This window comes from Acinonyx jubatus, chromosome C1, assembly GCF_027475565.1.
Source record: "Acinonyx jubatus isolate Ajub_Pintada_27869175 chromosome C1, VMU_Ajub_asm_v1.0, whole genome shotgun sequence".
Taxonomy (NCBI): Eukaryota; Metazoa; Chordata; class Mammalia; order Carnivora; family Felidae; genus Acinonyx; species Acinonyx jubatus.
Window position 1 is genome coordinate 200,771,657 of NC_069381.1, and position 21,423 is coordinate 200,793,079.

The 21,423-nt window shown below is 40.6% G+C and overlaps 1 long non-coding RNA gene across 1 annotated transcript in view; it reads left to right on the top strand.

Annotated features, from left to right (window-relative positions):
• The window catches only part of LOC113596431 (uncharacterized), a 376,685-nt gene that overhangs the window by 185,317 nt on the left and 169,945 nt on the right, over positions 1 to 21,423 (top strand). The window contains exon 4 of the long non-coding RNA XR_003417160.2: positions 18,558 to 18,613. This is a non-coding gene — a long non-coding RNA (uncharacterized LOC113596431). The remainder of the gene's footprint in view (positions 1 to 18,557; positions 18,614 to 21,423) is intronic.

The following is a 21,423-nucleotide window of genomic DNA, read 5'->3' on the forward strand; positions in this document are numbered from 1 at the left end:
AACATGCTGTTTCGCTGATTTAAAAAATCATTAATTACTCTTAATTGTGCATTGAAGAGAATTCCAGCTTTTTACCTGCCTTACATCTCTGACCTCCTTTCTTATTCTCTGGCCTCACACCCTGAGGTCTAATGATACCACCCTGGTTCCTTTCTCTACCTGTTCCATCTGTCTCCAACCTGATACCAACCCCATTCGATTTAATGCTTTGATGCAGTTACTTATGCTACTCCCTCTGCCTTAAAGACCATTCCAACAGCTGTTCACCTGGCTAACTTTCATCCTTCCGCTTCAGCTCAACCATCATCCTCTTTAGGAAGCCTTCCCTGAGTCCCAGATCCAGCTAAGAAGCCAGTCTCAGAGTTTCCAAAGTCCCCTAGCCTAGCCCTGGCATAATGCTGGCCATACAATTGTGAAATGACCTGTTTGCTAGACTCAGACATCCTCAGTGGCAGACGTGATATTTTATGCATCACGGCCTCCCTGGTGCATAGCACAATGCTTGGTATACAGTAGGTGCTCAGTATGAACTGAACTGCATTTTCCTTGCAAACTGTATCAATTAGTATACAAACAAAACAGACGGACACTGTTCTGATTATCAAAAGCAGAAGAATTTTAATACAGGGTATTCATTGCACAGATGATGGAAGAGGTGAGAAGCTGAACAGGGGACATTGAGGCAGGTCAGAGAATAGCCAACCTCAGGAGGTTGCTACCATTCTAGGAAGGAGCTGGAGTTGCCACACCCATAGGGTTGAGGCCTCCAGAAGCTGGAGCCAAGCTAGGGAAAGCTGGACCCTCTACTGCCAGATATGATACCCAGAGTGTAGACAGAAAGAGAGATGTGGTGGCTTCTCCCTGCCCTCTGGCCTACATTCATTCTCCTGCCATCTGCTTTCATTGGCTGCATGTGGCTGGCAGTCAGCCTAGCGAGGCAACCAGCGGAGGGCAGCTTCCTTGCCATGCAGAGCAGGGCAGGGAAGGGTGGCGAAGGGATCTGAGGGTGAGCAGGCCTGTGGAAACACCTCATTCTGCAAAGCAGTCAGAGGTAGAAAGAATTACCATGTATGTCATCATTTAATCCTTTGACTTAGTATTTCCTTAGTGAGGTTGTTCATGACTTTTCTCTGGCTGTAACGTACACACGAGATGAAAGTGACATGCCAACCACATCACCATGAGTGTCACGAATGTGCCCAGGGTTGTTAGCCATTGCCAGTGCATACCTCTCCTCTCCTGTGACTCAAGAAGGACATTGGGATTCACAGAGTGGCATTGTTATGAGAGCCAAAAAAGAGCAAATCCGTGCAGATTAATTACCTATGCCAGAGACTCGTTCCATAACCAACCCAACCGTCCCAGTTTCCTACCACAAAGGGATCGAGAGCCACAAGGCTTGGTTAGGATGTTCATACTCTGCGTACAAATGGGGCCAGGTTACGTCACAAACTAGAGTGAAAAATTGAAGGAGGGTTCCAGAAAATGTGGGAAGGACTTTTGCCTCAAGTATTTGTTAATGGATAATTGCATCAAATGTGAACTTCAACTTGCCTGTATAGACACCATCTGTACCATACCGCAGAGATAAAAAATTTTAAGAGAACAAAATGTTGAGCTGAACTTATATTCCACGAATAGTTCAGCCTGTATGGATATAGTATGTTATTCCTGTGATTCTGATGTGCCCTGACACTTTGTTTTTCACATTATGACTAGTATTTTGAAAATATAAAATAATATCTATTTCTTTTTAGTGTTGGACAATCCACCTTATTTTGATGAATCTGGACTGTTTTGGAATTCCACAATAATGATTTCAAACTTGCAAAAATGTTTATTTATTTTGAGGGGGAGAGAGCAAGTAGGAGAGGGGCAGAGAGAATGGGAGACAGAGGGCAAGAGAGAGAATCCCAAGCAGTCTCCATGCTCAGCACAGAGCCCGATGCAGGGCCTGAGATCCACAAACCATGAGACCATGAGCTGGGTCGAAACCAAGAGTTGGATGCTTAACAGACTGAGCCACCCGGGCACTCCTCCACAACAAGTATTTCAAAAGAGCTAAATCTTTTAAAATTATCAAATTGCAAACAATACCTATCCCTGTTCAGAACGGGCATTATATTTTTAAAATTCAGGGAAGAGGAAATATAGAAGCTACAGAATCTTGCTTACGTTGGTGGTTATTTAATCATGTGGATGCTGAGTACATAAACTATATCCTCTTGTTAAAATCTCTATTTGTCATTTAAAAATACAGAGATTCAAGGGCACCCTATTTTATCCTCAGCGTGCTACATACCAGAATTTTAAAAGTATTTATTTGTTTCCATGCCTGTTGTTATTCTCTACTCCCGGCAGTGAGGAAGGGGGTCCTTCCGTCTTGTTCTTTGCTCGGTCCCCAGCACCTAGAACAATGCCTGGGGGAGAGTGACTCAGGAACTGCTTGCTGGTAAGTCACTGCTTTTCTTTCTGCGTTACTCTGGAATGAACCCGAGAAAGAGGAAGAAGTGATTGACTTTACTGACTAACACTTTCCTGGGAAGATATCGTCTAGAACTTGCTCCACTCCACTGAGCTGGGCCAAGCCTTGAACAACCACTTATACGTGCAGGCACTGAAAGAAGAGAGAGCCTGTTAATTGCAAGCTGTTTTTCAGTGTTGCCAAAAGGTCACCACTATTAATTATGACATATATTTGAAGAGAAGGAAGACCTGTCTATACGGCAATATATTCCACGGTGTCTAATTTGTTTGCTGTAATAAGGCCAGGCTCAGTTATTGATGAATCAATCATCCGTGTCTTGAATGTGGATGACACCAACTCAGTTTCTCTCTCAAGATAATGGTATTGCATACATAGGTTGGTGCTGGGCTGTATATTATTCAACTCCATAAACATGTTGAACGTTAATTGCTGCTGCTGTGCAAGAAAACATTTTTTTTTCCTTTTTGTGGTGGAGAGTTAAGTAATTTATACAGGATGACTCAAGCCATGTCTCTAGGCAGCAGGTGAAATGCTGCTAAATCAATCCATATGGTTGGTCTCTGCGAGAGAATCAATTGTATGACCTGCATGGATGAACGAAACAGGGCGTTTCAGCCACGCCAAGTTCTTTCTTGTTGTAAATGGACTAACCCTTGAGGTTATATCTCTACATACCTCATGGGAAAAAAAGTAGAAACAATTACAGGATCAATCTGAACAAAAAATAAATGTTATCTCAGTTAATTCAAATGAATAGAACTTTTCTTAGATTTTCTTTCCTACGTGTATTCTCTCTCCAGTGTCCACATAATGGTCTTAATGCTCCATTTCACCTTTCTGGCACCAACAAAGGCTCAGTTCAGAGGAATAAATAGTTTCTTATCAAGGCAGAGGAGGCAACGTGGGGCCAGGCCAGGGGCAAGAGGCCTGAGCTCTTGCTTCCCCAGAGAACAGTAAATAAAATCAATGCCGTCCTTTGATGACTTTCTTTCTATGTCTTAGGGCCTTGCCTTAACTCTCTGACTGTATTTTCATTACAGTCTTGCAGCTAACTTATTACCTTTACAATTATTTCAGGATACAACCTAAGAAGAACATGATCAAGGAAAGCAACTCCTCTCTCACTCTCTCTCTGTCTACTCAACCCCCGGCTGTGCTTTTGGTTTGATCTGTTTGCACTGTAGTGAGGAATGAGAACACGTCCTGAATTATGAGGCCTCTCTTATGTTTTCTAAACAAAAAGATTCATCTTAAATGGTAGACCAAGAGTTTTCCCTACCATCCATGTAGTAGGTTTATGAAGAGTTGCAGACTAGACAATAATCTGAGTTACATGGATTTATCAAAATTTGGTAACTTTTAGTTTTCAGAAGCCTAATTGGAGAATGTTTTCAATTTTCTTTACTGGGCAGAGGAAAAAAATGGGTCACATAGAACGCAGTGCATCCTCAAGCCACACGAGTTTTCTGGTCCTTGAGTATTCAAAGGCAAGCATGAATTGGAAAATCAGGATGACCCACATTTTGGCTGTGCCAAAATTTGTACAGGATGTTGTTTTTATCTGGATTCCTTCATCTAACCCTTATTCTGATATCATGATTCCCCTATTCCCTGGGATAGTTGGAGGGAAGCCCCCCCCCCATTCTTTTTGATTCTGGTTGGGTAGACAACTGCAGTAACCACAGCACCCAGAGGTAGTCGTGTGACCCGTGTCTGGTTAATATTAGTACCCCATCCTCTTGGTTAGGGTGATTGGTCCAGAGTCGGGTTAGAGACTCCAACCAAGTCAATGGGGATTTTTTCATGGTATTTTATATGTTGGTACACTCTCTTTCCCCTCTCAGGTTGCTGGCTGAGATGGTATGAGTCTCAAGTTATCCAACATCCTTCCCCAGTATTCTCTGGGCCCATTCATGGTCATGGAAGGAACATGCTGTAAGGAGAGAATGAGGGCAAAACATGTCGAGAAGCAGTGGTGGAGTGGGAGAGAGAGGGAAAGAGAGAGGGAGAGAACACTCAGAAGTAAAAGGTAGCTAATGAAAACGTCTATGTGCCCATATTCCATCATTTCGTGTAGCCAGCTCCTCTTCTGGACTCCCCTTGTTATGTATTCCCATTAAATTTCAGCTGGATTTGAGTTGGCTTTCTCTCACTTGCAACCAGACAGGTTCAGATTTCTGTATACACCTGATATTAAGTACCAATCACTGCCTTATTTGCCAACGTGAGTGCTATGAAGTCCTAGGTTCTTGGGAAAGCCATGCTTCAGAGAAAAGTAGAATGACTCTGGGGTTCATCCTGCCTGTGGAACATTCCAGGCAGCTCTGAAGCAGACAGTGAGGAAAAGGTGGTAGGAAGCTTCATTTACACCTCAACCCCAGATACAAGTAACCTGTCATCTCTACCCACTCCCTAATATTCTTTTGTCATCCCCTCAGTCTTTCAGGACATGGCTTTCCTTTCCCTCAATTCCTTTTTATCTTTCTTTCCATATGCAGCTGTCAACAGTTGCTTCTTCATTTTCTTGCTCGTGTCTTTTCTTTCTGTGTCTCCTATTTTGAGAGATATACACATGGATGGTAAATTACCAGGTTGTGTTGACTGTTTCCTTTGAGATACTGGGTAAAGAGCAGGGGGAAATATATCTCCTCTACCATTCTAGGAATGTGGGGAGCTAGTCAGTCATGATCATTTAATAATTTAGTGATCAAAATCTTTGTTTTCCCTGCTGATCTTTGACTTCTACAGATTTATGACTATGCTTTGGGAAGATTAGTTGTCTTCTCTGTGGAAGGCTCAGGGTCAGACCTTAGGTTTATAACAGAAATGTGAATCATGGTAGGGAGGACTAGGGCGTGAACAGGGGGCAGCTTCTTTTCACCCTATCTCCCAAGTTCTGTCATCATCTTCCAGATGGTTCAAGAACTGCTGTTATGTGCTGGTTCATTTTTTGCATATGTGGCCATTTTTGGTAGCCATTGAAGAGGAATGCAAAGGAGTGAGCCCTTCAAAATGACCTGAAGTGTGAGGGCTCCCACTTATCACCCTTGTTGCCAGAATCGTGGTTGCATTATCTCATTGAAGGTGAGGGGAGGGGTGGAGAGAGGAAGGAGCAGGATTCCAAGTCATACTGGGTGGAATACCAGCTTTGCTCTAACTAGTCTGAGTTCCTGGGTATGTTCCCTATGTTTTCCAGCTCTCAGATTAAGCATCTGTGAAATGAAGGAAGTGACAGTACCTGCTCTATGGAGTTGTTGTATGAATCAGAAATGAGGTAATAAATATGAAAATAGTCTGTGGATGGAAGCTAGTGGCCTAAATACAAGGCACTGTTCTTGTTAAGGTGCCATACTTCAGAGATAGAAACATCTAGGACTGTAACACAAAATAAAATCCACTCTGCTAGGGAGATGTTTGTTTGTTTTTGTTTTTGTTTTCTTACTATAAAATGGCAGTTCGGGAAGGTGGAAAATGCTGCATTCAAAATCTTCATATTGTTTCAAAATGAAAACCTTTATGTCTGTACCAGTGGGGCAGGTGAAAACTATTGACTGAGCTAGCATGGACATTTACTTAAAATTTGTCAATATGTATTTACTGGTTTGATGCATTCAGAATTATTGGTACAGATTGTATAATTTCAGAAAACTCAGTGTTGATAGGTAGACACTTGAAGTTCTCCTGGATATTATGGCCATGATTAAAAGTTCTCCCTTGGGAGAAATTGGGATACCAGTTTCCTTCTTTGCAACACATGGACCTTTATACCACATACATGTGTGCACACACATGCACACACATGCACATACATACACATGCATACACCTGACAAATAACTGGAGGGTTGAAGTTTCTGTGATAGAAATGAGGGTCATTGTGAATCATCTCAGAGCTTGCATATCCTGGACTTTGACTTTGCGCCATGAGAATTGCCATTGCCCTTGGCCATGAGGTCAGATGATGTAGCTTGTTACAGGTGCTGTATGTGTCTAGACATCTCCAAACCCCGGGGACAACGAGGCTAGGAAAGTGTTACAAAGTTCAAGTTCAACACTTGACAGGACAAAGATGTGCTATCTCTCACAGGCTTACTGATCTATCACAGAACTGCTGAGATGTCACAGACACATGATGAAAAGGATTACTGAGACATACGAGGATCCTCTGCCTTTTTTTATGGATAATTTTGAAAAATAATCCCAGAACAGTTAATTAAAAACAAAAGAAGATTCTTCGTGCCAAAAGATATCTGAAAACAATAATAATAATATCCTTTTTACTCAGCTTCCTTTCCAGATACATCAAAGGACAAGAGATAACTGCCTGAGAGCAGACCATAAAGGGGATTCAGAGGACATTTTAGAGAGTTCACCAATTTTTTTCACATGGGCAAAAGATGATTCTATCAAAACAGGGACGCCTGGATATTCATTAATGCCAGAAGAATTCCAACTAGCGAATTACTGAGAATCCTGTGGAATTATTTGGAAAAAAAATAAATAGATAAATACAGGGTGGGCAGCAACAAATAATTAAATGTTCAAGGCATCACACACAATCCTTTAAGTACATGCCTACAAAGGAAAAAACTGTGAAATAAATGGATAATCCACTAGCTGAATCTGGTTAAGAAGGAATAAACAAGAGAAATCCATGGGAGGTAAATGCTCCTGTTGCAAATTATATTGTTTTCTAAGCATTTAATTCTGATTTTCTCATTAATGCCACCTAGGCTTAAAATACAGGCTGATCAGCTTCTTGTGGGAGAACAGGAAAGGAGGAAAGAGCAACTGGGAGAAGACCTAGAGAGGATGGCAGTAGAAGGAGAGGAAGAAAGAAGAAAAGGAAGAGGGGAAGGGACAGAAGGTGAGGGAGGTGGTGAGGGAGGGAAATGCAGGAACCTGACTGAGGAGGATGAGGCCACAAATGAAGAACCCCCAGGGAAGCCTGCGTTTCACCCAGTATAAAATGGAAAACCTTTTCTTAGGGGCCTGGGGTTGTTGGGAATTTGATGTCTCAATGGGTTTTGCTTGTTTCCTTCCAGAATACGCATCTCCCTCTTCAGCTTCCAGGGGAAGCCCAGGCCTCAGGGGGAAACATGTCAACTTCCCTTGGATATCTGCCTTACACATCCTCAGGAAGCTTTTGCTCAGGGAGATCCCCACTTTCTAATGGTGGAGGATGGGGAGACTCTGAAGGGCAGCGTCTCATGTTGAGCTAGTCTGTCTTGGATGAGCCTCTTCAGAATGTTTTCTATGAGCAAGAAAAAACAGAGGTCGAGATTACAGGTCGGAGCCTAGCAGAAATCTAGAGTGGAAGCAAATATCCAAGTTTTAACATAAAAAATTTCTTGCTCTAAAGCACACGGCACCTGGCAAGAACGAAGTATGGGTTCCAATCAATTTCCTCAGCTATCTGGATGAATAAAGCAGACTAAATGAGATACACGCTCTCAAAAGTGCTTTGAAGGGGTATGATGCTTCAGCAATGGAAGCTACTCTTTTTGCTATTTTGTACAGAAGATGTTGTGTTTCTGTTTCCAGCTGGTTTCATCTAGGGCATGTTTCATCTCATTTGATCATCTGACTTTTAGGCCCATAAATAGGATCCTATAAACCATTCACCAGAAATGTAGGAACTCCTATTCTTTCCACTCTTTGATTTTATTATAGGATATCAGGACTCAGACGTGGACGTTTGTCTCATGTGATCCTAACTGAGGAAACTGAGCTTGGAGCTCAACCACTGAGGTCCAGAGAAGCTAAGTGACCTGCCTAATCCCAGGCTTTGCTCACTCTGCCAAGTGTTCCCTACACTATACCAATCGTGCTGTTTCAGAGTGATGCTTTGGGGGCATAGGACTCTGTACTCTGTGGTGATCATGGCCTGCCCCTCTCTGCTCTGTCCTGGTGTCTGGGATGGGTCACAAATGTGGTGGCCATTATGAACCCTTTAGTATTCTCTGAAAAGACATACTGTGAGCAACAACTTCCTAAGGAATTTGGGGAAATGAGTGGAGCTGGGTTTTATATGAACCCGCGGAGTTAAGGTCCAACTTGAAGGCAGGTAGTTGTTGAGGTCATTGATGTTGTCCACAGGCAGGTGGCTGTCAGGAGGGAAGCCCTGGATAGCCCAGAGTGACTCTGGCACTGGGTGGCCGGTTCTGTGCTTGTGAGAATAGGGAGGTTCCTTTAAGGCATGTAACCAGGAATCTAGAGGAATTTTCCATGGAGAGAAGGAAAATCTGGGAAACATTTTAATCAAAAGCTGGAAATTAAGCCTGGAAGACTTTGGATCAGCAGCCACAGTCTTGAGCCTTCACAGTATTTCACCTTCAAGGTCTAGGGTGTAAGGATAGTTTTGTGGAAATCCAAGACTCTTGTATGCCTTCGTGTGCAGGTTCCCGAGCAGCTCCCGCATGTACATTACTACAGGCGCTCAAGAACCACACAGGCAGCAACCACATGGCTGCCGGTTAGATGAGGAGTAGCAATTCATCCTCAGCCTCCTCGGCCAGTGTTCTCTTGACGTGGAGGTAGCTTTTCCAGGGAGAACCACGGTTTTAGTTGAGTGAGAAAGATGCGCTCTATCAATCTCATTTTAGAAGTCCTGGAAAATCAGAGATAGAGAGTTTGCGTTACAAAAGCCATCATGATATTTCTTCAGTGGATTGCATATGAAGGCTAGGAGTCCCGTGCAATTGCAATCTTTCGGATATTCATCCCAGATCACTCACTGTCACTAGCATGGGAGCAAGGGGATTCTTTTAGTCTCCTGCTGCATCCTGTGTGCTGTGTTCTCCTTCCTGCTCTATTGTTGGGCTATTTGCTGCTAGTCGTTCCCTTTTGTAATTAATTATTCCTTTATCTGCACCCTGTATTTATTGTTGCATTTCAGTACAAATCACAGTGTGCTTTGTTTTATGGTAAACTGTGTCATTCCTCGCTGGGCAAGGAGAGCGTCTAATTTATTCTTGAATCCCAGCGCACGCCACAGTGCCTTTGCATGTGGAAAGATGTGGTGGCAGTGCACCCACGGGTTCTCCCTTCCTCCTTGAGTCGCATTAACAGGAGACTTCCTTGCCCCTTGCAGGGAGGCGGGGCTAACTGACTAGGTCGTGCCAAGGAAATGAACAAAAGTGACGTGTCACTTCTAGGCTGAGCCAGGGAAAAGGTCTGTGCGACCCTCCAGCTTTTCCTTCTCTGCTTTGATGACTGTGGTCATGTTGAGATGGCAGAACCACAGGGAGAAAAGAGTATAAGAATAAAAGCAAGAAGAATAAATTTGGCCTGGAGAATTGCTCCAAACGGAAGAGAACTTTGCATAAGTAGGAAATAAACTTTTGCTGCATTCAGCCACTCAGATTTTAGGGTTTGTTTCCCCATCTAGGCTGCTCCTTCCTGACTAGTACAGGTGGTCAGTATTTAATGGAATTACACGGAGAGTCTGGAGATCTACAGATGCATCTTCTCGAATGATACAATTTATTTGTGCTTTCCATTTTCTTTCTCAATATAATCTCACTTAGACCTTGAGAATTCTGAAGGAGAAAGTATAACAGGTTGTTAAACTCTACAGGGCCCAGTTGCAAACAACTGGGCAGAAGTCATCACCCAATTCAATTGTGTTGTTACCTAGCCTAGAAAGGACTACAGCCATTTGGAAATTAATGACTATCCCCAGCAGATGGGAAGGTACCATACCTCACCCAGGAGTTGCTGTACCTTTGACATGTTAGAGAAATTTACAGCCCCAGAGGCTTACCTTTTCCACCTTGCCACATAATGATTTTACTTAATTGGGCCCTACGGGCTCTATGGAATATGGGGAGACTCCAGGTTACTCAATGACTTTTTATTCTCTGCGTACTGATTTTACTTTGTTTATGTGTGATGGGCAACTTAATGTATTTATTACAGATATGTAATTATTTTGTATATACACATTGTGATCACATATATGCAACATTTATAGGTTATTTCCAGGCACTTAAAAATATTGGAAGATAGAAGATCTATCCAACTCAGCTTATCTTTTGTTGGTATAATCTCTGAGAATAGTCTGTCATCACTGACAAGGATTCTTTTTCTGCCTAAACCTCACGCGAAACATTTTCCCTCTCTGCACATCCATGGTCTTCTCTGGGAAGTGGGGCTAATTCTTATTCTTTAGATTGTGTGGGGATTGGAGAAAATGTTTGTGAGGATCTACTTACTACTTGGCCATTTGTGGATATTTAATAAACAGTAATTGGTAATGATTATGTATTACACTCATGTGGAACTTTACTGTTTACACATACGTAACATTTTTTAAGAATTTCAGTTCACCCTTACAACAGCTTTGGGGGTAGGTTTTATTATGTCCATTTGTAGTAGAAGCAAGTGAGGCTCAGAGAAGACACTGAAGCTTGTGCAAAGTCATGGAGTAGAAAGTGGCAGAGCTGGGATTGAAAACTAGTCCCCTGACTCACCCTGGTGCCATAACTGGATGGTACCTTGGAACAGTGCTTCGGAGCAGAGCTGGAAGGAAAAGAGTCTAGGGTCAATAACACATGGCCTGCCAGAAAGTAAAATTCCAGTGGCCATTAATTGTGTCTCCAAGTTTATCTATTTTTAAATAAATCATCAGGGACACTTTGGCCTCATCCAAATGATTTCTGTAAATAAATCTGTGTTTGGATTATGCCATGTAAGCCACTGTGGATAATAAGAGCACTGGAACAACAACAACAAAAAAGAACAGGTTTCTGAAACCTATCCTGCTATGTACAGTTAGTTTGTGTCTAGTCGCCCATTGGACCGGAAGGCCATTCTCTGTATATCAACATATTAGAAATAAAATATAATCCTTCTCATGGGTGTACTGAGAGAATCAGAGGTTTATTCCTTGTAGGTAAGATGCATCATGCCTCATATGCCTCTGTTCCTCCAAGATGCCAGAGAGCGCGTGTCAATATTTATCCCACCCCAACACTCAAATTAGCTCCTCTAATAATCAGGCTGAAAAACACACCCTCCTTGTAGCCTGCTCTCCTTCCTACAACATTCTTCTGATAGAGTCGTTCATTTCAATTAATGCCAGAGCAGAGGGGTTTGAGCTGCCCATCCATTTGGCAAGGGAATTGGGAATAGGATCAAAGTTGGTTTTATTTCAATAGCGTCTCTAGTGAGCTGTTAATTACTTGGGTTTCAAATCAGATGGCATTTGAAATAGAATATTGAATTACACCTGTGTTTGGGGGTCAGTTTATCTTCTGATATGAAGGTAGATTTGTGGAAGGAAGGAACAGGAGGAAATGAAGTTAGTTTTCTTCCTGTGTTTGATGGGGGGAAGGTCTTTGTTGCTAAAATATTCCTCAGGGCTTTGCATACTGGGTTAAACCAACAGGGAAAATTATATTTCAGGGACTTTGAGCCAGAGCAGACCTCCAATTATCCCTCAAACAGATTAAAAAATGTAATCTTAGACTTGTTAATATGAAATATGACTTGCACACACATACCTACACATGTATATATACAAATATTTATGGTTTCGAGTACTTAAGGTGAATTGAAAACTAGTTTGGTGGAAAACGAAGCAGTGGAATTAATGTTTCTGACCTCAGCATTCTAATATTTATCTCAAACATTTAGATTTTAATTTTATCGAAATCAGCTTTTGTTTGTTTACCCATTTATACTTGTCAGGGGGTAATATCTTAGTTTGGAAAATTTCACTTGCTCACTAATCTGCAAACACTCCCATCTCCTTTCTGTTCCATAAGTGCCCACACCCTTCCTTGCCTCAGCGTGCTTACACTTTCAGCTCCATCTGTCCACAGTGCTTACTTCCAGTTCTGTGTTTCCTACCCTACAGGTTGCAACTCCAATCTCACTCCCCCTGAGAGGATTTTCTGCCCATTGACTCTGCCTTATCATCCTATCCCTTCAAAGCACTGATGTCAGTGGGCATCTATCTTATTGATTTATTTGTCACATATATATTGTCTTCTTGCCCACGAAAGTAGGCGGGGCTGTCCTGCATACAGCACATCTTCAATACTTACACTGTACCTGGCATGTTGCGAGCTGAGTGTCCCACATGTATTTCGTGAATGAATGAACAATTAATTGGATGACTGAATAAGCCGTGGCAAGACCTTGGCCCAAGAACATTTCGACAATACCTTGCATTTGGGAGCTGAGCTATTCATACTGTACAATTGGTATAGCTTCTCTCTTGGTTTCACTCAGTGTGGATCTTTGTTCCCACCTCCTTATAGGTGTCTCCTCTCGTCTTCTCTCTCTTTTTTATATCCTGCTTTTTGCCTTTATTTCTCTCTCTCAAAAACTGCTGATAATTTTCTCATGGGTTAGCTGAGAAACAAATACAAACTCTCTTTCTTTTATCAAATTCATAATGGCTATTACTAGTAGAACTGATCACAACAAAATAATACTGACAACAACTGAAACGGCCTGTGGTAGGATTTGTTATTGGTTAAAAAAAATTGATGGCAAAATTAAATCTTCTTGACAAAATTTAGACGTGCAAAATTTGATCTGGGCAAATTGAACTTTGTGGAAATAAAGAAAACTCAAAATGGCAGAAGCCATAGCTGTTAAAATTGGATGTGACTGAAAAAAAATAACCAACCTGATTTAAAATTTCTAAGGAAAAGGATTGATCCTGACCAAATAATATCAGTGAAGTAAAAATAGCGACAAGGTAAAAGCATTTACATTATTTAATCAGGGGAAGATACGGCTGCAGGAGCTCATTCAATAAATCTTCATGTAGAGGAAAGATAATTTCTTGTGCTGAAGAATGGACAGCTGTTCTTTTCCAATAATAATAATAATAATAATAATAATAATAATAATAATAATAAAAAGGTATGAGAATACAGCAGGGAGTTTAGAAAGAACTTCCTGTCTACAGGTGACTTGGAAGGCCTGGAATGCATTTCCAGGAAGGGAGGTGGTGAGGGGAGAGAGGTAGGAAAGTAGAGTGTAGGGGTGTGTGTGTATGGGGGGGGGGGGAGAAGTTTCTAGAATAAGATGTATCAGATAGCTATCATTCTGAGGTGGTTTTCCTACATTCTTTTCTGACAGAAGACTCGAAGATCAATGAGGAGTTTTTACTCCCTAGAATATTCCTTTAGCCCCATATTTCTATGATTCTATGACTTTTTAAATTCTATTTTGCTCTTTGGTAAGAACGTGGAACTATGCTATTTAGAAAATAAAATAAGGCCTTGTTGAGAAGTCACTTTATATCTCAGTATTCAAACTTACAGTTTTTTAAATTAGTTTTATGAATTTTTTAATGAAATTTTTAGGAATTAGTTTTATCTATGTGGAATTCTGTGACCAAAATCATTATTGTGATGACTAATTAAGGATCATCGTTTTAAGTTTGGAATAATGGAAGTTTTCACTCTATACGGGGAAGAATCTAAGGATTGGGGAAGTAAAAATGATTCATTGTGATAGCAAAAATTTAACTTTTGGTTCTATGAGAGAAAACATTCAGGCCTTGTATGCAAAGAATCTTTGATGTGAGCCTTATATGTGATCAAAGAAAGATTCCTAGGACTACATCCCTGTAATAAAGGTTGTGTCATGAAGGTGGAATGGGAGACAGGGAAGGAAGGTCTTCCAGAGGACAGGAAGTAGCTCTAATCAGGATGGGAAAAGCCATCTTGGAAACAAGATGGTGGTTGTCAACAGTAGGTTGAGGTTGCCACTCCTTTGATGAATGGGAGAGTTACTCTTACTCTCTGCTCCCAGTGTGGGGGCATCATGTGAAAAGCAGTAACTGTAAGTAAGGGACCGTGGCATCCAAAAAGAAACAAGCAAGAATTATCAAGTAAGTGGAAGGGTGTTTTGATTAAAGAGGACTTGAAAGGGGATTCTGGATTGTTCCCAAGTCATTGCATATGTTCAAATATTGGGAAATACAGCAGTGAATGCATCCCAAGGTAACCTTTCAGAAAACGCGTGGTGTTAAAGGATTTTTCAGACCTAAGCACCAGAAATTCTAAGCTACTCTTGGTTTATTGTTAGAAATAGATGATGTAGCATATTTCTGTAAAAAAATTTTTTTAAGTTTATTTATTTTGAGAGAGAGAGAGAGAGAGAGAGAAAGACAAGTAGGAGAGGGGCAGAGAGAAGGAGAGACAGAATCCCAAGCAGGCTCCACCCCATCAGCACAGAGCCTGACATGGGGCTCAAACTTATGAACCATGAGATCATGACCTTAGCCGAGATCAAGAGTCGGATGCTTAACCGACTGAGCGACTCAGATGCCCCAGCATATTTCTTTTTAAAAATCTTTTATTTATTTATTTTTCTACCATACAGAGTTCTAGAATTTTTTCTCGTGTGATGAGAGATTTTAAGGTCTGCTCTCTTAGCAACTTTCAAATATGCAATACAGCATTGTCAATTATAATTGCCCTGTTCTGCATTATATCCCCATGACTCATTCATTTTCTAACTGGAAGTTTGCACCCTTTGGCTCCCCTTACCCACTTTGCCCACCCCCTACCTTCTGCCTCTGGAAACCACTAATCTGTTCTGTGTATCTATGAGCTTGGTTTTTTAATTTTTAAAAATTATTATTATCATTATTATTACTTAGGTTGCACGTACAAATGAGATCATACAGTGTTTGTCTTACTCTGACTTATTTCACTTAGCGTAATGCCCTTAAGAGTCATCCATGTTATTGCAAATGACAAGATTTCATGCTTTTTATGGCTGAATAATATTCCATTGTGTGTGTGTGCGTGGGTGTGCGTGTGTGTGTGTGTGTGTGTGTGTGTGTGAGAGAGCATTTATCACATTTTCTTTCTCCATTTATCTGTTGTTGAGGTTTATGTTGCTCCCATATCTTGGCCATTGTAAATAATGTTGCAATGAACATGGGTGGTCATATATCTTTCCAAGTTAGTATTTTCATTTTCTTTGGATAATTACTCAGAAGTGGAATTGCTGGATCATATGGTAGTTCTATTTTTAATTTTTTTGAGGACCCTCCATGGTGTTTTCCGTAGTGACTGCACCAATTTACATTCCCACTGGCAATGCACAAGGGTTCCTTTTATCCGCACCCTCGCCAGCATTTGTCAGTTCTCATCTTTTTGATAATAGCCATTCTAACAGGTGGGAGGTGATCTCACAGTGCGGTTTTGATTGTCATTTCCCTGATGAGTAGTGATGTTAGACATCTTTTCATATACCAGTTGGCCACCTGTATGGCCAACATACAAATCAGATTATTTGGGGTTTTTTTTTGTTACTGAGTTGCACAAATTCTTCCTGTATTTTGGATATTAAGCCCTTATCAGATACATGATTTGCAAATATTTTCTCAGTAGGTTGCTTTTTCATTTTGTTAATGGTTTCCTTTGCCGTGCAGAAGCTCCTTAGTTTGATATAGTCTCACATGTTTATGATTGATTTTGTTGTCTTTGCTCTTGGTGTCAAATCCAAAAAATCACTACCAAGACTGATGTCAGGGAGCTTACTCCCAATGTTTTCTTCTAGGCGTTTTATGGTTTCAGGTCTTACATTCAGCCCTTTAATCCATTTTGAGTTAATTTTTGTGTGTGATGTAAGATAGTGGCCCAGTTTCATTCTTCATATTTCTTTAATATAACTGTGGTAAGAATATTTGTCTTATATTTCAAATACAAGGAGTACAGGAGAATGGCATATGTACCCCTGTTGGTATTATATGAAACGGACTACCTGGGGAAATCATGAAGCTTTGTACATGTTATGGTACCATTGCAGGAAGGCAATGAATAGTTTTCTCTCTGCTTACCTTAAAAAATAGTCACATATCTTATTGAAAAAATAGCAACTATTGTGGCGGTGATGCTGGTAGACAAGAAGTTCTCCTAGGACCGTATTAAGCTATTAGTGCTATTTGTTGAAGATTAGGAACTACTAAAGGAAACCATATGACTATTGTTTGTTCTATCTTTCTGCGAGGTTCTCTTGAGTTTCTTATAATGATTAGTAATAAAGATGGGTATTCATTTTTATGCTTTTTAAAATAAAGGTATGACATTGATTTGGTATAATGATCATGATTTTATTTTTAAAGGCATAATTGAGTAGACTAGAATTGTTATTTGATAACATTTATACCTCATTGCTCTTTAGACCTCAAGGTTATAACCATGACATCATCCATCTGGTGGTGCTATCCTCATTTCAGGCCAAGTATCACTTTTGCAAATTCAAACTTGAAATTGACATTTCATGCCATGGCAACTCTTTTATTCAGTAGTCTTTCGGTAATTAATATTTGATCTGCAGGAAAAAATAGAGAATTGACCTTAAACAAGATGCTTTAGTACTTATATATTCTTATATTAATTTTGTTCTAGCAGAAGATTGGCTCATCAAGCCAGTTTTGCACAACATTTGGAAAGTGGGCTGCTAAAAGGTTAGTTTATTATAGACACCTAAACTAGCGGTGAATTTCCAAGCTATTTATATTGGTAAGATCCAATGGCCTTATCTGTACTTCTTGCTGAATAGACCCTTTTCTTCTCTTCATTTGTAAATTGTTTGGAGACAGTTTTTTTCTTGCGTAGGGAATACAATGCTGACAAGTCAACCTAATATCAATAGGATGATAGCCTATGAATATTTTTGACGACTAAGCACCCTTACATGGATTTCCTGTTGTCCCCTGAATCTCTCTACTGTGGGAAATTTCAATACGGAACAGAGAACCTCTCACTGCCAGTTTTGTGCCTGAAACACAAGAAAAGATGAACAGACGTCTGCTGCATTAAAAAAGGACACAGGCATGCATTAAATCCCTTATGTCTTACTTTTTAATGATGCAATTGTGAATTATGTTCTTGTTGCATTTGTAATTAGAGGCTGCAGCAGATGGTGAAGACTTATTTTAAAGTGATGTGTCTATTAAAATAAGCCACACTGCCAAATGATTGTTCACTGTAACAGCATCTTTACGCCCCTAAAACACTCCGATTCTTTGTTGATGTGCAGTTGATTACCACAGCTGATTACATATGTGCACATATTTGCTCAGAAATGTATCAGAGATATTTGATATGTGCAATACTTTATTTTAAAGTGTGTGTTATCACAATTATAGATAATGAAGCTTTCAATGAATTATTCAGTCACACCATCTACAAAGGGAATGCACTGATTTCCCTTTTCAATAAAATGAGGCATGAATCTTTCTAAACTATTGAGGCTAATTCTCCCTACACGGTGGGAGAAGCATTGAAGGGCGAGTGGGGAGTTTCTGGGTATTGAAAGATTCTCTTATGCACACTCTTATGAAGAACAGCTTTGATTTGGGTGAACTCAGTTCACGGATAGTGGTGGAATCTCAGGCTAAGAGTGGGAATGGAGAGGACTAGGCACTGAGGGAGGGCCAGGTAAAAATGGAAGAGAGGAGGTAGTCAGATTGACAGTATGTATTAGAATAGGTTAGGCTGTGATAACAGACGGCACCTAAATCTCACTGGCTTATAATGACATAGTACCGAAATGACATTTCTCTCTCTGGCTACATGTTTATCCTGAAACATAAAAGGTGTTCTCCTTGTCATAATCTGTAGGGACCAGGTTGATGGAGGTTACATCTCAATACAGGGTTACACAATCATCTTACTAAACGGAAAAGGATGGTGTCACTTAAAAACTAGCTTTTAAAACTTCTGGGTGGAAGAGTCACATGGGCGCTTCCACTCATCTCATTGGCCAGAGCAAGTCATGTGACTAAGCCTACTATTAAGAGGGCAGGGAAGCGTAATCCTACTATTAGCCTGAAATATTTGGTGAGCGACAATTATGACCACCTCATGATGTAGTTTTCTGCAAGGAGATGTGTCCCTGAGACAGTTCCTCTACTTGGGTACGATGGCTACTTCATCTCCATCATTTTGGTCCCGAAATAGCATCAGATTGACTATTTTATGTTCCACAGTGTGCATAAAGACTTTTAGAAGAGGGTGTGTGTTACCTGGCGGGGTAGAGATGTCTGCCGGTTTAACATTTTCCAAACTGTGTTCTCTTCAAAGGTGTTAATGCAGAAATAAGGATTGCGTGGTGGTCAACGGAGTCTGGGAGTCTGTGGGTAAGTTACACAAATTACTTTTCAGAGCCTTTAATATGTTAATATGAGTGTCTATAAGGCCTCTACAGCATGTGGTATTTCTCAATTCTATATCATATCTTTTTGGAGAGCTTCTACGGGATGGTGTTTTGTGGGAACACATTTTGGGTTGCTGCTTTGGTCTCTCCCATCGGTACTTGGTTGTATGTTCGGTCACTATTTTGGTTTCTGGGCTGATAAATACATTAAGATGCTTGGAGGGTCACATGCCCAGAGAGGGCATGGAAGCTCCAGGCATCCTTACCCCATAGCTGGGTCTATTCATCTCTTCCATTTTACTATTCCTGAGTTGCACCCCCTTATGATACACCAGAAAACATATGAGTATTTTCCTGAGTTCTGTGAGCTGTTCTAGCAAATTTTGAAACCTGAAGAAGGGGTTTGGGGGACCCTCAATTTGCAGCAATTGGTCAGAAGTAGAGGTGGTCCAGGACTTGAGACTGGCGTTTGAAGTAAGGGCAGTCTGTGGGACTGAGCTCCTTTAACTTGTGGGATCTGGTGCTAACTCCAGGTGCTTGGCGGCAGGGCTGAATTGAATTGTTGCACAGCCAGTTGTGTCTGGAGAATCAGAGAGTGAGTTGTTGGTGCTGGAAAACACAGCAAAGTTGTTGGAGCCTCTCAAGGGAAGGTGGCCAGGCTTCCAGTGCCCCTTTTCCTCCAGCACTCTTTCCCCCCTAGCCTGGAAAGAAAGAAGCATGATTTTGACGCGGGGGGGGGGGGGCGGGGGGCGAGGGGACATTTTGTGAGAGGAAAATACATGTCTTACATGAAGCCATGAACCAGCATTAGAGGGTGGAATTAGGACTGGCAGTTCTAGATTGGGGAGCATCTGGTGTCATAACTCCATACCCAAGAAATCATTATAATTCTCTTCTGCCATTAAGTAAAAATATATTATATAAATATAATAATAGTAACTTATATCTAAGTAAATATTATTATATATAAATATAAATAAATATATAACAATAATAAATATTTTTTCAACATGAGTTTGAACTGTGGGGGTTCACTTATACATGGATTCTTTTCAGTATAATACAATAATGTATTTTCTCTTATGGTTTTCTTAACATTTTATTTTCTCTAGCTTTCTTTATTGTAAGAATACGTATACAAGACATATACAAAATATGTGTTAATCAACTTTATATTATTGGTAAGGCTTCGGACTATTAGTAGCTAAATTTTGGGGGAATCAAGAGTTATATGTAGATTTTTGACTCACAGGGAGTTGGTGACCCCCACGTTATTCAAGGGTCAATAATATATGTGTGTGTGAGAGAGAGAGAGAGAGAGAGAGAGAGAGAGAGAGAGTGTGTATGTGTTGTGCGGGTGTGCATTTATATTTATATGGATAAAACATCTAAAACCAGGCACGTGATAAACACTCTGCAAATGTTTCTTCTTAGGCTAGTACAATAATAACAATGGCAAAAATGGATAACAGTTTTGAATACTTTATACGTATTTCTAAGCACTGTGCTAGATTTATGGATTATCTCATTTTGTTTTTGAAAACAACGCTGTGAGAAGTGGCTACTATAATTATTCCCATTTTTAGAGATGAGGGTACTCAGATTCAGATAGGTTAACATATTTGTCCAAAGACACAAACCTAATAAGACACAAAGCTAGGATTAGATGAACCCGGAAGTTTGACCGTGTTCTTAACCATTTTGCCACTATAACTACTGTTCCTTATGTTTGGTAGTGTTTAATGGTATTTAAAACACATGTGTAGAAACTATACCATTTGTCCTCCATAGTAGCACTGTTAAATGCCATGTTCTCCATTTTTATTTTTTTATTCCTATTTTTTAAAGTTTATTTTTATTTATTTTCTGACAGAGATAGAGAGCAAGCAGGGGAGGGGCAGAGGGAGAGGGAAGCAGAATACTAAGAAGGCTCGACACTGTCAGCACAGAGCCTGGATGTGTGGCTCAAACTCGAACCGTGAGATCATGACCTGAGCTGAAGTCAAGAGTTGGACACTTAACCACCTGAGCCACCCAGGTGCCTCTCCATTTTTAAAGATAAGGAAACTGAGTCTCAAGTAGTTAGTTGAATCATAATTTACAGGCAGGCAACTTGAGTTCTGGTCCGTCCTTTTCCTAATGTATATCTTCTTTCTCCCCACTTCTGTTTTATCTAGCCCTCTTCCTTTTTCTCTCATTTTCTTCTCCTTTCTCCCTCTATCCTACAATCTGGATTTGTAGAATGTGAACAACTGGGAAATAATTTCTTGGGATAGTCATACAGAAGCCCAGAGAAGCAGTAATAGAATGGTAGGTGAGGAATGCAATCACCAGGCCCCAAATAAATGAATGCAAATACCACTACATTGCCTTCAATTTAATAAATCTTCACCCAACATATTCTGTGTGTCAGGTCTTCTCCTTCATAACTTTCCCTTCATCACCCCTTTATCCAAAAAATAAAAGTAGGGGGGAAGACAGGGCTACAGGGAAATTGGACCGGGAGAAGGGAACCAGAGACCATGGAAAAGTGGGAAAAGATGGGCTATTAATGACCCACATGAACGTGGTTCACTGAGTAAACTCTTAGCTCTCTTTCACCCATACAGCCAATGTGCTACAGGGAACCGCATGGAGCCATAAGGGAATGACCTCACTGCATTCTCCATGTAAACGAAGGGTATTTTGAGTATAACAGTGAGCAGCTTTTTGCATCATGAAAGGCACAGCCCTAAAATTTCAGCATTTGCCACCAACATTTAGTGCGGGGTTAAGTGACAGCTGTTCCTTATC